The sequence below is a fragment of the Stegostoma tigrinum genome, chromosome 1 (assembly GCF_030684315.1).
Source record: "Stegostoma tigrinum isolate sSteTig4 chromosome 1, sSteTig4.hap1, whole genome shotgun sequence".
Lineage (NCBI taxonomy): Eukaryota > Metazoa > Chordata > Chondrichthyes > Orectolobiformes > Stegostomatidae > Stegostoma > Stegostoma tigrinum.
This window is the reverse complement of record NC_081354.1, coordinates 20,780,508-20,797,964: the sequence shown is the minus strand read 5'-3', so window position 1 is coordinate 20,797,964 and position 17,457 is coordinate 20,780,508.

Genomic DNA, 17,457 nt, shown 5'->3' with positions numbered 1-17,457 from the left:
GAACAGATCCTTATACAGTTTCAGCAGTAAATAACTGCTCTTGTACTCCAGCCCTCTTGAAATAAATACCAGCATTACATTTGCTTTCCTAACCACCAACTGACCTGCAGCTTAATCTTAAGGGAGTCCTGAACAAGCATTCCAGGGTCCCTTTGTGTTTTGATTTCCAAAGCCTTTGTTGATTTCGAATAGGCCAGGCCTCTACTTTTTTGTATCAAAATGCATAACCTCATACTTTGCCATATTCTATTCCATCTGCCCCCTATTTTCCACTCATAGTTCATCTTCACCTCCTTTATTGCCTTTTTAGTTATTCTCTGCTGGTTGGTAAAAGCTTTTTTACCCTTTGGCTTCCCATTAGTCTTAACCACATTATACACTTTTTCTTTTACTTTTATGCTATCTCTGGCTTCTCCCATCAGCCATGGTCACCTTACTATCCCTTTAGTGTGTTTCTTCTTCCTTGGGATGAATTTCTACTGCGACTCCGGAATTACGCCCGGAAACTCCTGCCTTGGTTGCTACATAATCTTCCTTGCTGGGATCTCCTTGCAATCATCTGTGGTCAGATCTTCCCTCATATTTTGTAATTACTTTTACTCTATTGTACTACCAATAGAACGGATTCCAACCTCTCCCTCTCAAACAATGGGGTAAACTCCATAGACATTCTACAAATTAATTTTCTTGGATCTGCCACCTGATTTTCCCAATCTACCTGCATATTGAAGTCCTACGTGTTTATTGCAGTTGTGCCTTTCCTATGTCTTGATTTATCTTCTTCACACACTCTGACTACTGATAAAAAGCCTATACATTACTCCCATCAGGAGTGCTTTCTGCATTTGCCGTTCCTCAACTCCACCCACACAGATTCTATTCCTGACTCCATATATAGTTTTTCCGTTATCGATTTTCTTTCATTTCTTACTAACAAAGTAACCAGTAGTCCATCTACCTGTCCTTTAGAGAGGACACATATCCTTCGACTTAGTTCCAGCTTTGACCCCCTGTAGCCAAGTCTCTGTGATACCCACAGCATCACAACTGCCCACTTCAATCTGTGCTACAGGCTTGTTTACATTGCTTCTAGCACTGAGTGCATTTAAGTACTCTGACCACTTTTGTTTCTGTCTTTTCTAGTATTTTTCTCCCTCCTCTTTTCCTTTACTTTCCTCTTGCCCTGAGTGCAGACGGCATCAAAGATAGCAAAGTTTACCAGCATAGACTCTACCTGCTTCACTTATAGTCAAACCCTCCTATCCCTTACTACTGACCAAATTCAAGGCAGTTAATTCAAGGGGTGTGACTGTCTCATGCAACACAGCATTGAGATAAGTCTCAACATCCCTGATGTGACACAGTGTCCAAAACTCAGACTCTAGCTCATCAGCACTGAACCAGAGCTCCTCAAGCAACTGATAGTTGCTACAAATGTGCCCCAAATGGGGTCCACAGCTCTTTCATCATGCAATTACAGCACATCACATAGCCCAGCAGCTCTATTTTAATTATTTTGTACTTAGTTTGTCTTTTTTTTTAAGTTTGCAGCCTGTAAATATTTCATCTATTTGGTTTCAATCTAAAAGTAAATTATAATAGATAATCAATTTAGTAGCTGTCACCAACCAATGAACTTACAGTTTTTCTGTGATGTCACTCTTTTATGCTGGGCCCTCGATCCTGATCTTCGATTTATGCTGTTTTTGAAACAAAACCTTACAAACTATGAACCAGAGAAAAGCAAGCAAAGATCACATCGCTCCCCTCTGCACTGAATTCCCATGTTGCCTCCAAATTTCCCAATAAATACATTCACTCAGCCTGCGTTCCGCTCCGGGAGGGACCTCTCCTTCCTGTGTGCAAAGTTGATCAATTGTGCACTTCCAAAATGTCTCCTCTTAAATGGAGCGGAGCTGACCTTGAGATGACTCACATGAGTTAAACTTCAAACGTAATTAACTCTAATTGAGACCCAATTCAGGTGACTGACTGATACCTGTCCCTTATTAACCTTTTCACCGGGCGACTGAATCTTAAAACAGAAAAAGCAGAGAGAAAAGAAAGATTTATCCATTCTATTTCCATGTTGCCTCTGAATTCCCTGAACTATATATTCACTTGGGCTGTGATATCTCACTCTGGATGTGACATCTCCTTCCTGGCCATGTGAAGCTTACTGACACTTCTTTGATGTCAGTTGCGCCCTCACTCCTTACGGGCATTACAAGTATACCATTACCACCTGGATTGCAGTGATTCAAGAAAGCAGCCGATCACCTCCTTCTCAGGGGCTACTGGTGATAGGCAATCAGCGACGACATAGCCAGAGATGCTCACATGCTATGAGTGAATTTTTAAAAAATGTGAAGGCAGCATGGGAAAATAGAGTGACAGGGAAGGTATTTGGGATGGCAGCTTGCTGGCTATGGAGCAGGGATTGAACAGATTGGAATGAGCAAAGACTATGTTCACTGGGGAAAAACAATTTGATGATATTGGAGAGATCAGGCAGGGTTCAGGATATTAGGAAGAGGGGGGACAAGTGGTTGGGAGGACTACAGCAGCTGGAATTATTGATCTGCCATTGTGTGTGAGCATTAGTGTGCATGCACCTGATGTGACAATACTTACATGAACTGCTGTAACCGAAGAAGTAGACACAGGTTATGTGGTAACACAAAAGTTTCGCGGGGTTTGGGGCAGAACATTGCAATCATGGTAATGGGTGGAGACTACATTAGCTGGGGAATAAAATTATGATCTTGAACGAGGCAGACAGCAGCCTCTGTGAGTTGAACGTGGGATCAGGAGGATGCCTCTTGCTTCTACCAGCTTCACAGTTAGGAAAGTTAATTTTAAACACCTCCTTATTATGGCATGCAATGGCCCGTAAAGGAACACCAGTTAGGCTGCCTGTAGATGGATTTCTGAATGCAGTTCAGGATCATAATGAATGCATTATTAGGAGGCCAATCTGTTTCCAAAATGATGGTAGTTGCCTGATGGAATGTCAAAACTATTAAGTTGTAACATTTCTTTGATTTAGAACATTATTAAAATGTTATTAGAATTCTTTCTGTTAGGCACAGCCTGGCCCAGATTACCTGCAAGTGTATTTAGTTAACTTCTGCTCAGGAGTTTAAATGTAAGTTCTTGTTATTTCTGCTGCTGTGAAACATGTGTATAATTTTCTCATTCCTGGATTTTAAAGCACTTTTTTGTGTGCCTAAAATTTCCAGTTAATAGTGGACTTGCAAAGATGCATGTGCGGTCACTATTACAGTTATTCATGATCACTTTCCTGTATTCAATGGCATTTATACACCACAGACATTCAGAATGTTTCATTAAGTTCATCTGTTAAAGAAAAGAGGCTATGTCAAAAAGACCCGGTGTTCCAACCAAGCATATAATTAGCCATTTTCAACCTTTCAGGAAGTGGTATCACCACTCTGACTTGTCACCTGAAATGTAGGAAAGTTCATATTCGCAATCAAACCAGTCTGACAATCAGAGTAAACCCATCGTGGGAAGGTTTATATCGTGATTGCCTTTCACCTTTAAATGCCCATACACCTTTGTTCCATCTTATCTAATTGAGCAGAAATGAGACAACTGAATGACAAGACCAAAGGTTAAGTCAGTCAAACTATCATCTAATCTTTTATTTAGGTTGGCAGCATTCACGAAATATATTACTGCTGCTCATTGTTCAAGGACTCTGCTGCACAGTCTGTTAAGCAAAATACAGTGCTATGAGAAAAATAAATTTGCACTCTTTGGATGCCATCTTTAGACAGGCACTGTGCAAAAAGGTTTCAATTGTTTCACTATAACTCCTTCCTTCCCCACAACTATCAGATAGATCTGCGACACAAATATTGACTGCAAGTGTGAATATCCGTTGACATTTCTTGCAATTCTAATTTTATATTAATGACTGGAGCATCACAGCTTGCCATTTCAGGTCATGCCAAAACAGCTCTTCATTTGGTAGACACTTTCCTAATCAGTGTTCTGAAGAAGGGGGAGAGATAATGGGAACTGCAGATGCTGGAGAATCCAAGATAACAAAATGTGGGGGTGGATGAACACATCAGGCCAAGCAGCATCTTAGGAGCACAAAAGCTGACGTTTCAGACCTAGACCCTACATCGAAAAGAAGGGACACTGGGCCCAAAGCAACAACTCTGATTTCTCTCCAGAGATGCTTCCAGACCTGCTGAGTTTTTACAACAATTTCTGTTTTCATTTCTGACTTCGAGCACCTGCAGTTATTTCAGTTTTTTTCATTTAATATTTTCCTGATCAAACTGCTCAGTGCTGCTGCTGATGTACCTCCAGAGAAGGTGGGGCTTGAATGCAGGCTGACTAGGCCCAAAGGTAAGGATTGTGTAAGATATTAAGGACAATCAAAATTTAACAGGCCCTCAGCAGTGAGATGGACACCGGATGCAAGTGGGACTCATGTCAGATCGAGGTGGGACACACTGAAGTGGACGCACGGCAAACCTCCACGTTCTGCAGTAGAGGGAGAACTTCAAAGCTGAGGTAGCTGCTTTCATGCAATGAAAGGTAATCATGCTCAATGATAAGATAACTTATTCTCATTTACATAACTCTACAAGAGAGGGTGTAGAATGAAATAATCGCATGGGGAGGTGGGATGCCTTACCTCTAAATGCTTAAAGCTGAATCAGTTATATTGTAAAATTCCTTCAAATGTTGTGATGGAAGAAAGGGGAGATGAAACCATTGTAGCAGCACTGCATCTGATGTCTAAAAGTGGGGGATGTCAGTATTCTGTGGCTTGGCTGACAGGAGTGTGTATCTATTGCCTGTTGCTGGGCAGATCAGAGCTGGGTCTCCATTGCCGGTTATTGGGCTGACCAGAGCTGGATGTTCATCGCCTGTTATTGGGCTGATCGGAGTTGGGTGTTCATCGCCTGTTATTGGGCTAACCAGAGCTGGATGTTCATCGCCTGTTATTGGGCTGATCGGAGTTGGGTGTTCGTCACCTGTTATTGGGCTAACCAGAGTTGGGTGTTCATTGCCTGTTATTGGGCTGATCAGAGTTGGATGTTCATTGCCTGTTGTTGGGCTGATCAGAGCTGAGTGTCCATCGCTTGTTGTTGGGCTGATTGGAGCTGGGTGCCCATTCCCTTTTGTTGGGTTGACACGAGCTGAGTAGCCATTGCCTGTTGTTGGGCTGATAGAAGCTGGGTATCCATTGCCTGTTGTTGGGCTGATTGGAGCTGGGTATCCATTGCCTGTTGTTGGGCTGACAGGAGCTGGTTATCTATTGCCTGTTGGGCTGATAGGAGCTGGGTATCCAACGCCTGTTGGTGGGCTGATCGGAGCTGGGTAACCATCGCCTGTTGTTGGGCTGATCGGAGCTTGGTACCTATTGCCTGTTATTGAGCTGATCGGAGCTGGGTATCCATTCCCTGTTGTTGGGCTGATCAGAGCTGGGTATCCATCGCCTGTTGTTGGGATGATCGGAGCTGAGTATCCATTCCCTGTTGTTGGGCTGATCGGAGCTGGGTATCCATCGCCTGTTGTTGGGATGATCGGAGCTGAGTATCCATTGCCTGTTGTTGGGCTGACAGGAGCTGGTTATCTATTGCCTGTTGTTGGGCTGATCGGAGCTGGGTATCCATCACCTGTTGTTGGGCTGACCGGAGCTGGGTATCCAACACCTGTTGTTGGGCTGATCGGAGCTGCGTATCCATTGCCTGTTGTTGGGCTGACAGGAGCTGGTTATCTATTGCCTGTTGTTGGGCTGATCGGAGCTGGGTATCCAATGCCAATTGGTGGGCTGATCGGAGCTGGGTATCCATCGCCTGTTGTTGGGCTGATCGGAGCTTGGTACCTATTGCCTGTTATTGAGCTGATCGGAGCTGGGTATCCATTGCCTGTTGTTGGGCTGACAGGAGCTGAGTATCCATAGCCTGTTGTTGGGCTGATCGGAGCTGAGTATCCATAGCCTGTTGTTGGGCTGATCAGAGCTGAGTATCCATCGCCTCTTATTAGGCTGACAGGAGCTGGGTATCCATCACCTGTTGTTGGGCTGATTGGAGCTGGGTATCCATCGCCTGTTGTTGGGATGATCGGAGCTGGGTGTCCATTCCCTGTTGTTGGGCTGATCGGAGCTGGGTATCCATTCCCTGTTATCGGGCTGATCGGCGCTGGGTATCCATCACCTGTTGTTGGGCTGACCGGAGCTGGGTATCCAACACCTGTTGTTGGGCTGACAGGAGCTGGTTATCTATTGCCTGTTGTTGGGCTGATCGGAGCTGGGTATCCAATGCCTGTTGGTGGGCTGATCGGAGCTGGATATCCATCGCCTGTTGTTGGGCTGATCGGAGCTTGGTACCTATTGCCTGTGATTGAGCTGATCGGAGCTGGGTATCCATTGCCTGTTGTTGGGCTGATCGGAGCTGGGTATCCATAGCCTGTTGTTGGGCTGACAGGAGCTGAGTATCCATAGCCTGTTGTTGGGCTGATCAGAGCTGAGTATCCATCGCCTCTTATTAGGCTGACAGGAGCTGGGTATCCATCACCTGTTGTTGGGCTGATTGGAGCTGGGTATCCATCGCCTGTTGTTGGGATGATCGGAGCTGGGTGTCCATTCCCTGTTGTTGGGCTGATCGGAGCTGGGTATCCATTCCCTGTTATCGGGCTGATCGGAGCTGGGTATCCATCACCTGTTGTTGGGCTGACCGGAGCTGGGTGTCCAACACCTGTTGTTGGGCTGATCGGAGCTGGGTATCCATTGCCTGTTTTTGGGCTGACAGGAGCTGGTTATCTATCGCCTGTTGTTGGGCTGATCGGAGCTGGGTATCAGTTGCCTGCTGTTGGGCTGATCGGAGCTGGGTATCCATCGCCTGTTGTTGGGCTGATCGGAGCTTGGTACCTATTGCCTGTTATTGAGCTGATCGGAGCTGGGTATCCATTGCCTGTTGTTAGGCTGATCGGAGCTGGGTATCCATAGCCTGTTGTTGGGCTGACAGGAGCTGAGTATCCATAGCCTGTTGTTGGGCTGATTGGAGCTGGGAATCCATCGCCTGTTGTTGGGCTGATCGGAGCAGGGTATCTATTGCCTGTTGTTGGGCTGATCGGAGCTGCGTATGCATTGCCTGTTGTTGGGCTGATTGGAGTTGGGTATACATTGCCTGTTGTTGGGCTGATCGGAGCTGGGTATCCATTGCCTGTTGTTGGGCTGACAGGAGCTGGTTATCTATTGCCTGTTGTTGGGCTGATCGGAGCTGGGTATCCAATGCCTGTTGGTGGGCTGATCGGAGCTGGGTATCCATCGCCTGTTGTTGGGCTGATCGGAGCTGGGTATCCAATGCCTGTTGGTGGGCTGATCGGAGCTGGGTATCCATCGCCTGTTGTTGGGCTGATCGGAGCTTGGTACCTATTGCCTGTTATTGAGCTGATCGGAGCTGGGTATCCATTGCCTGTTGTTGGGCTGATCGGAGCTGGGTATCCATAGCCTGTTGTTGGGCTGACAGGAACTGAGTATCCATAGCCTGTTGTTGGGCTGATCGGAGCTGAGTATCTATAGCCAGTTGTTGGGCTGATCAGAGCTGAGTATCCATCGCCTCTTATTAGGCTGACAGGAGCTGGGTATCCATCACCTGTTGTTGGGCTGATTGGAGCTGGGTATCCATCGCCTGTTGTTGGGATGATCGGAGCTGGGTGTCCATTCCCTGTTGGTGGGCTGATCGGAGCTGGGTATCCATTCCCTGTTATCGGGCTGATCGGAGCTGGGTATCCATCACCTGTTGTTGGGCTGACCGGAGCTGGGTATCCAACACCTGTTGTTGGGCTGATCGGAGTTGGGTATCCATTGCCTGTTTTTGGGCTGACAGGAGCTGGTTATCTATTGCCTGTTGTTGGGCTGATCGGAGCTGGGTATCCAATGCCTGTTGGTGGGCTGATCGGAGCTGGGTATCCATCGCCTGTTGTTGGGCTGATCGGAGCTTGGTACCTATTGCCTGTTATTGAGCTGATCGGAGCTGGGTATCCATTGCCTGTTGTTGGGCTGATCGGAGCTGGGTATCCATAGCCTGTTGTTGGGCTGACAGGAGCTGAGTATCCATAGCCTGTTGTTGGGCTGATCGGAGCTGGGTATCCATCGCCTGTTGTTGGGCTGATCGGAGCTGGGTATCTATTGCCTGTTGTTGGGCTGATCGGAGCTGCGTATGCATTGCCTGTTGTTGGACTGATTGGACCTGGGTATCCATTGCCTGTTGTTGGGCTGATTGGAGTTGGGTATACATTGCCTGTTGTTGGGCTGATCGGAGCTGGGTATCCAATGCCTGTTGGTCGGCTGATCGGAGCTGGGTATCCATCGCCTGTTGTTGGGCTGATCGGAGCTTGGTACCTATTGCCTGTTATTGAGCTGATCGGAGCTGGGTATCCATTGCCTGTTGTTGGGCTGATCGGAGCTGGGTATCCATAGCCTGTTGTTGGGCTGACAGGAGCTGAGTATCCATAGCCTGTTGTTGGGCTGATCGGAGCTGAGTATCCATAGCCTGTTGTTGGGCTGATCAGAGCTGAGTATCCATCGCCTCTTATTAGGCTGACAGGAGCTGGGTATCCATCACCTGTTGTTGGGCTGATTGGAGCTGGGTATCCATCGCCTGTTGTTGGGATGATCGGAGCTGGGTGTCCATTCCCTGTTGGTGGGCTGATCGGAGCTGGGTATCCATTCCCTGTTATCGGGCTGATCGGCGCTGGGTATCCATCACCTGTTGTTGGGCTGATCGGAGCTGGGTATCCAACACCTGTTGTTGGGCTGATCGGAGCTGGGTATCCATTGCCTGTTGTTGGGCTGACAGGAGCTGGTTATCTATTGCCTGTTGTTGGGCTGATCGGAGCTGCGTATGCATTGCCTGTTGTTGGACTGATTGGACCTGGGTATCCATTGCCTGTTGTTGGGCTGATTGGAATTGTGTATACATTGCCTGTTGTTGGGCTGATCGGAGCTGGGTATCCAATGCCTGTTGGTGGGCTGATCGGAGCTGGGTATCCATCGCCTGTTGTTGGGCTGATCTGAGCTTGGTACCTATTGCCTGTTATTGAGCTGATCGGAGCTGGGTATCCATTGCCTGTTGTTGGGCTGATCAGAGCTGGGTATCCATTGCCTGTTGTTGGGCTGACAGGAGCTGAGTATCCATAGCCTGTTGTTGGGCTGATCGGAGCTGAGTATCCATAGCCTGTTGTTGGGCTGATCAGAGCTGAGTATCCATCGCCTCTTATTAGGCTGACAGGAGCTGGGTATCCATCACCTGTTGTTGGGCTGATTGGAGCTGGGTATCCATCGCCTGTTGTTGGGATGATCGGAGCTGGGTGTCCATTCCCTGTTGGTGGGCTGATCGGAGCTGGGTATCCATTCCCTGTTATCGGGCTGATCGGCGCTGGGTATCCATTGCCTGTTGTTGGGCTGACCGGAGCTGGGTATCCAACACCTGTTGTTGGGCTGACAGGAGCTGGTTATCTATTGCCTGTTGTTGGGCTGATCGGAGCTGGGTATCCAATGCCTGTTGGTGGGCTGATCGGAGCTGGGTATCCATCGCCTGTTGTTGGGCTGATCGGAGCTTGGTACCTATTGCCTGTTATTGAGCTGATCGGAGCTGGGTATCCATTGCCTGTTGTTGGGCTGATCGGAGCTGGGTATCCATAGCCTGTTGTTGGGCTGATCGGAGCTGAGTATCCATAGCCTGTTGTTGGGCTGATCGGAGCTGGGTATCCATCGCCTGTTGTTTGGCTGATCGGAGCTTGGTATCTATTGCCTGTTGTTGGGCTGATCGGAGCTGCGTATGCATTGCCTGTTGTTGGACTGATTGGACCTGGGTATCCATTGCCTGTTGTTGGGCTGATTGGAGTTGGGTATACATTGCCTGTTATTGGGCTGATCGGAGCTGGGTATCCATTGCCTGTTGTTGGGATGATCGGAGCTGGGTATCAGTTGCCTGTTGTTGGGCTGATCGGAGCTGGGTATCCATCGCCTGTTGTTGGGCTGATCGGAGCTGGGTATCCATTGCCTGTTGTTGGGCTGATCGGAGCTGGGTATCCATTGCCTGTCGTTGGGCTGATAGGAGCTGGGTATCCATCGCCTGTTGTTGGGCTGATCGGAGCTTGGTACCTATTGCCTGTTATTGAGCTGATCGGAGCTGGGTATCCATTGCCTGTTGTTGGGCTGATCGGAGCTGGGTATCCATAGCCTGTTGTTGGGCTGATCGGAGCTGAGTATCCATAGCCTGTTGTTGGGCTGATCGGAGCTGGGTATCCATCGCCTGTTGTTTGGCTGATCGGAGCTTGGTATCTATTGCCTGTTGTTGGGCTGATCGGAGCTGCGTATGCATTGCCTGTTGTTGGACTGATTGGACCTGGGTATCCATTGCCTGTTGTTGGGCTGATTGGAGTTGGGTATACATTGCCTGTTATTGGGCTGATCGGAGCTGGGTATCCATTGCCTGTTGTTGGGATGATCGGAGCTGGGTATCAGTTGCCTGTTGTTGGGCTGATCGGAGCTGGGTATCCATCGCCTGTTGTTGGGCTGATCGGAGCTGGGTATCCATTGCCTGTTGTTGGGCTGATCGGAGCTGGGTATCCATTGCCTGTCGTTGGGCTGATAGGAGCTGGGTATCCATCGCCTGTTGTTGGGCTGATCGGAGCTGGGTATCCAACGCCTGTTATTAGGCTGACAGGAGCTGAGGGAACAGATTGTTACTGTAACTTCACAGCAGAACATACAGAAGATCATTGCCAATGGATCAAGTCAACCAGACGTACAGGCTAATGTCTGGCGGATATGGGTTCAAATCTTAAATTGGCAGATGGTGAAATTTGATATCAATAAAAATCTGTATTAAAAGAAAAGTAACCACTGTCTATTGCTGTATAATACCCTCTGGGTTAACAATACAATTTAGGGAATGAAATCTGCCATCCTTTAACTGTTTAAATGTGACTCCAGTGCCTTAGCAATGTGCATGACTGATAATTGCTTTCTGCGCTATTAGCGATGGGCAACAACTATTGGCTAGTGACTGTAATGCCCATATCCAATGAACAAACAAAAAAAGATAAGACCAGGCATCAAGGATCATCACTGGAGCATCAGAGCAGCAACAAGGAAATCCGTCTCTGGCTTTGCAAGTTACAAAAGGCACTGGCAACAGTTGAGACAGACCTAATGTGGACTAATGTCTTCAGGATTCACCTCAAAATAGAATCAACTTGCTCGTGTCAGAATGGTGGTGCAAATGAAGACTGCATTTGCTGAGGGAGGTTGTCTCCCAACCTGTTTACAATGCTGCAGGACATTGTTCTGAGCCTTGGTGGACATTCATTGTCCTGGCTCTGAAGATTCCAGTGACGCTGAATTTTTGTGCACTTATTTTTCCAGGAACCCACCAGGATCATGTAAATGTAACAGTTCATTATGGCATCAAAAAGAAAGCAAGCCCCAAACATGACACCCTTTCCATGCCTGCTCAACAAAAAAATCCTATTTCTTATCAATTCCTAGTGCTGACTGTCTCTCCCAGCACTGATTCTCCTGAGGCTCCAATCCTACTCCCAATGGCTTGGGAAGGGCCCTCAGAGGCAAAAGGCAATTGGTTCTCTTCCCTTTCCAAAGTCAACTTGTACCTCGCTGGTGACTTGAGAGAGATGAAGACCAGGTGGAGACTCCAGGTGCCATGTCCACTCTTGCCTTTTGTCTGCTGCATGGAGCTCATGTCATGTAGGTCAGTGAGGACATCTGGCGCCCCCTGAGTGGTCTGTTGACCTTGATCTCCATGAGAATCACCAACCTCTCAATGGGGAAAGACATGCTTTTGGCATTGCAGCAGTCAGGGTCTGGAAGGACTCCTCCACTCTCCATGCATGGCTATGCCTAACTTTTGGCAGCCATGACCAATGGACCTTAGCCTCTCGCTGTAACTCCAGGAGGCGTGTGCAACATCAGCCTTATGGTGCAGCAAGGACTTGGCTTCCAAGTGACAGAACTCTCAGGCTTCACTGCCGTCAACAGCTACTTGGCTGAATTTGTACTGTGCCCACCATCTTGTAATGCTGAGTCGAATCATGACCCCTTGCCAGCAAAGTGAGAATATCTGTGCTGGTAGAGGTTATAGGGGAATGACGTGACATGGCAGCTACTGAAGCATCTTTGCCCTTCTCCTGAGTGACGTCAAACAGGTCACAGTCTAAGTCTATCTCCATCCTCAGCAGTGAGAGAATCAAACAGCCAGGAGCTAACACTTCACACACCTTGTCCTCCCATTTCAGCTGTGATGCTCCATTTTCCAGTGGCACAGGAGCTTGCTGCTTCCTCTATCTCTTGGATCGTCTCTCCAACTTCACAATCCATGATCTGCGATGAAAGTTCTTAAGACATTATTGCTTGGGAATTTGGTTCTAAAGTAGACTTAACTGGGTTTTTGATTTTAGCTCTGTGAAAGTGATTTGCTGTTTCTGAAGGACCAGAAACTGCATTTTTTTCAGCATTGCACTGAAACAACCTTTTCAATAAATTGTGTGACTTAAGCTAAATGACAATCTGGTGAGATAAATTGCTGAAGTGTTTAGAAATGTTTTCTTTTTTTACAAATTGCAGCAAGATTGATGCCAGGGAACATAAACAAGTTGAGCTAAGAAGAGATCCATTTCACCTGAAGGGAAGTTAATATTTTTTGGCAGCCTCCAAGTCCAACTGAGCTGGAAAGAAGTGTTAATTGTTTTAGCAGTCCAGCTGGATGAGACGGGAAGAAAAATCCTTTAACTTTTCTTAGGGTTCATTGAGGAAAGTCTGTTAATTAGCTTGTCTGCGCGTCTCAGGGAGAGATGGACAGAATCATACCTGGCAAAAACATACATAGTTATCATGAGGGAAGGCTTGTCTCTTCATCAGTTGCATAGTTAATTTTACAGGGACAATGAGACTGATACTTTACTCGTGCTAACTGTCTGTAAAGGGTATTGTTGTGAAAAGGATTGAATATTTCTTACTGCTGTCTAAAACAAGATCTCCAGAAATTTTCTGGGGCAGTTGAAAATTAAAATGCTTTCTATATTTGAAGACAAAACTACATACATATGATATTCATAGGAGACTGTGAGGCATTTGTCTGATCTTGACTTTGCTGCTTTTATACTGTCTAAAAAAAATGTATTTACTAATGTATTTAAGTATATATTTAACACAAAGTGGAATTCAGAGATTTTGTTTTGTCCCAGTGGGTAGTGATTGATAATTAAGGGATCTTACCTTGAACAAATGTATCAGCAAATCATATGACAACATGATCCATGCTTAAATTCGGCTCTAGGTTTAGAGCTTTAGTTGTGCTTCAGGGTTACTAGAGAGAAATTTTGCTTTTCACTCTGAGTACCGGAATTTATCAAATGCTCTATATTATTCTCTTTTCTTTTAAAAAAAGTGTACGAGTGTATTCTGTTTACAGGTGGTTCATTTAATTCAATTGTATCAATGAGCTGCAGATTGTATAAAATGCTGAATCATGGATGTGAGACAACAAAGTGTGGAACTGGATGGACACAGCAGGCCAAGCAGCATCTCAGGAGTACAAAAGCTGACGTTTCAGGCCTAGACCCTTCATCAGAGAGGGGAATCGTGCTCAGCTTTCCTTTACATATAAAATAAGAATAATTTGTTGCCTTTCTATCCATGGATGTTAAGATTCTGTAAGGGTTTTCCACAATGTGACAGCTGCTACAATGGCCAGACACCACAGTACACAGATTACTGTGGTCTGATTGTCTGCACAGGAATCTCCCTCTAAATAATGCCTCCAGGAGGAGGTGATGGCCTAGTGGTATTATCACTGTATTGTTAATCCAGAGACCCAGATAATATTCTGGGGACCTGGGTTCAAATCCCACCATGGCAGATGGTGGAGTTTGAATTCAATAAATATCTGGAATTAAGAGGCTAATAATGACCATGAGTTGATTGTCAGGAATGTCCCATCTCATTCACTAATGCCCTTTAGGGAAGGAAACTGGTCTGACTAAAATGTGACTCCAGAACCACAGCAATGTGTTTGACTCCAGGCAATTAGGAATGGGCAATAAATGCTGCCTAGCCAGTAATGCCCTCATCCAATGAATAAATGGGAAAAATAGAGCAGTGGAAGAGGACAACTTTATGAGATATCATTTATGAGATTCCACTGGAGGTGACCTCTTCAATTTTGCATTATAATGGAACCGAGTTGTGAATTCCACCATAGAGTTATGATATATTTAGGGATCTCATACCTGCTTCTGACAGACACTTTTTCCACTAAAGAAAGAACATATCCACCTTTGGAAACAGGACACTAAGAAATTTGAATGTCCCACAAATCCTAAGAGTAGGTGGATCAAAATCTGCTTTTATATTTTTACCCATGATATATTGGCATCAGTTTTGAAAAGGATGTTGGAGAGGTGAAGTGTGGGAGGGAAGGTGTGGGTGTGGTAGAAATGGTCTAGCATCACTGGAAATATGGATCCCCTGCTGATCCGAACATCACAATTTCAGTTAAATATAGCTCTACTGCATTTTGTCAAAAGAATGGACGGGCAAGTGGGTGGGAGCAAGAATTTGGATCAGGAAGCCATGATCTGCAGGTTAGAAGAAGGAACAAAAACAGAAGCAGCTTTAAAAGCTCAGCAGGTCTGGCAGCATCTGTGAAGAAAAAAATCAGAGTTAATGTTTCAGGGACGGTGACTCTTCCTCAGAACATGACCTGAAATGTTAACTCTGATTTTTACTTCACAGATGCTGCCAGCATTTCCACTTCTGTTGGTTTTTATTTGGTGAGAAGAAGCTTTCCAGCATAATAGAGCAAGGAAACTGATAATTGTAAGTGAGCATAATAGGACCAAATTCTAATGAAGATAAAAAAGGAGATATCACGGTAAGTTAGGGTCAAGGACACCTTGAATGTTTCCAAGATAATAAAGTGTGAAGCTAGATTAACACAGCAGGCCAAGCAGCATCTCAGGAGCACAAAAGCTGACGTTTCCGGCCTAGACCCTTCTCAGAGAGGGGGATGGGGTGAGGGTTCTGGAATAAATAGGGAGAGAGGGGGAGGCGGACCGAAGGTGGAGAGAAAAGAAGATAGGTGGAGAGGAGAGTATAGGTGGGGAGGTGGGGAGGGGATAGGTCAGTCCAGGGAAGACGGACAGGTCAAGGAGGTGGGATGAGGTTAGTAGGTGGGAAATGAAGGTGTGGCTTGAGGTGGGAGGAGGGGACAGATGCTGGAAATCAGAATCAGAAACAGAAATTGCTGGAAAATGTCAGCAGCTCTGGCAGCATCTGCAGAGCGAATTCAGAGTTAATGTTTTGGGTTCAGTGATTCTTCACTGGCCTTCTGTCGACAGATGCTGCCAGACCTGCTGAGCTTTCACAGCAATTTCTGTGTTTGTCTCTGAGAAAAAAAGTTTAGTCAGTCTGAGATGGTTTTTAATTGTCATGCCAGAAGAAATTTTTGTGTTAAGTCACTTTATCAGATGGCTCCCAAAGGAACAATCTATTATGAACACTTCAACATACTCTGCAAATATTTTAATATAGTCTTAAACAGCTAAAGAAAGGGTTGTTAGTTCCAGATCATTAAAGTGGTAAGGCACAGATCAGGTAGGCAATGTCATCACCTTGGACACTTTAACTACAAGCATGAGATTACCTTCTCTCCCCCAGGTCCCCCTCAACCAATCAACAGAGGGGTGGAACTATGAAATTGGCTCTCAGCTGAACAGTTCATGTCATGGTTAATTAACATTTAAAGAAGTCGATAAATTGCTGGTTGGGAGCAGGACGAAAGGTCATAAGGTTAAAAGTAAATAGATATCATTATACGTACAGTGGCATCGGAGATGTTAACAGCATGGATCCAACATGCTGTTTAAAACATAAAGTAGCTCACAGTTAATATGCTGGAAACTTGGGTGTTTTAAAGTATTGTTTTGTTTTAAACAAAAAAGGAAATTGTAAAAACCACAGCAAGTCTGCTTGTTGATGGATGAGTACATCCACATATCACTTTATTGAAGCTGGGACTCTTTAAGTCTTTTTGCACAGCGTTGCCATGTATTAACTTAAAGGGGTGAACGTGTGCATGAATTGTGTGGAAACTTTCAAGTTGCTGCATGGTAGTGTAGGTTAGAAGGCACATTGATGTGGACCAGAGAAATAAAGCATTTATTGAATAAATGACCTTACATCCAACAAAACACTTACTTAAGAAAGCACTAATCAATTTTAAAATTGTCAGCACTAGTTGCATTGTATTTCATATTCATCATGCAAGTAGGTAAAATCAGAATATGCTGATCACTCATGCAATCAGTTTGCAAATATATTGATGTTTATCCAACATGGCCAATGGGGTCAAGGGCTATCCACGTGTAACATATCTATTTATTCTTTGAGTTTGGTGCAATTAGTAAATTACAAACATAACATACTAATCTGAAAAAAAACAAGATTTATGTACTTTAAAATGTAATGAGACCAAAACAGCAGCTATTTGAGGGCAAAACTCACCATAGTCTCAATCTCTTGTTAAAGATAAATGATTGGTGGTGTACTTAACCTGAGAGTCACCACAACTATGATGGGGGCTGAGGTTGTGAAGGGAGAACTTTCAATTGGTGACCTCAGCTGGTATAGGAATTGAACCTGTGTTATTGGCATTATTCTGTTGTTCAAGCCATTCATGCAGCCAAATGAGCCAACCAATCCCCTACAGTACACCAGAAATGAAATATGAGTCATAAAAATACACTTGTTTCATGACACTGCAAAATTAAAATACCAAATATTTGAAGAACAGTTTGTGTTAATCACGCAATGTCATGGCTCCGATTGTTTTCAGATTTAAACTCTTATGTTTTAATTAATTGATTTCAAGTGATTCACTTTTACAGAACTTCATCGTTTTGATTCATTGTCAGAACTCAGCACATTACTCATATCCGTTTCATCACACTGCTTTTGGATATTGACCATCAACATAACCTCTCCTCTAGCAAACCACTTATCCTGTGCTACATTACTTTATATTCCTCATAACTTCCATCCTACTAGTCGACCTGTTTGCCATTAAACTGCTTCTTACTCTTCCCTATTTCAGCAGTTACTTGGTGGTGACTGATACAAACTGCTCTGTAGTCCTTCATCGAGTCAATGCATGCCAATCCTGTGAGAACATTACATTTGCCCTGGAGTGGAGAAAGAAAAGCCAAACAGTTTTGGGCTTCTGGATGACAAATACTGTGCTGAAAATTAAAAACCTGGGTGTTAACAGATAAAGTCAAAATGTCCAAAGTCCAGCTGTTTCCTGAGATTGAAGTAAAAACTTTGCTATGTTTTGTTTATGAGCAGCCAGTCAGTCAATCACTTATTAATTTTTGTAGTATGCT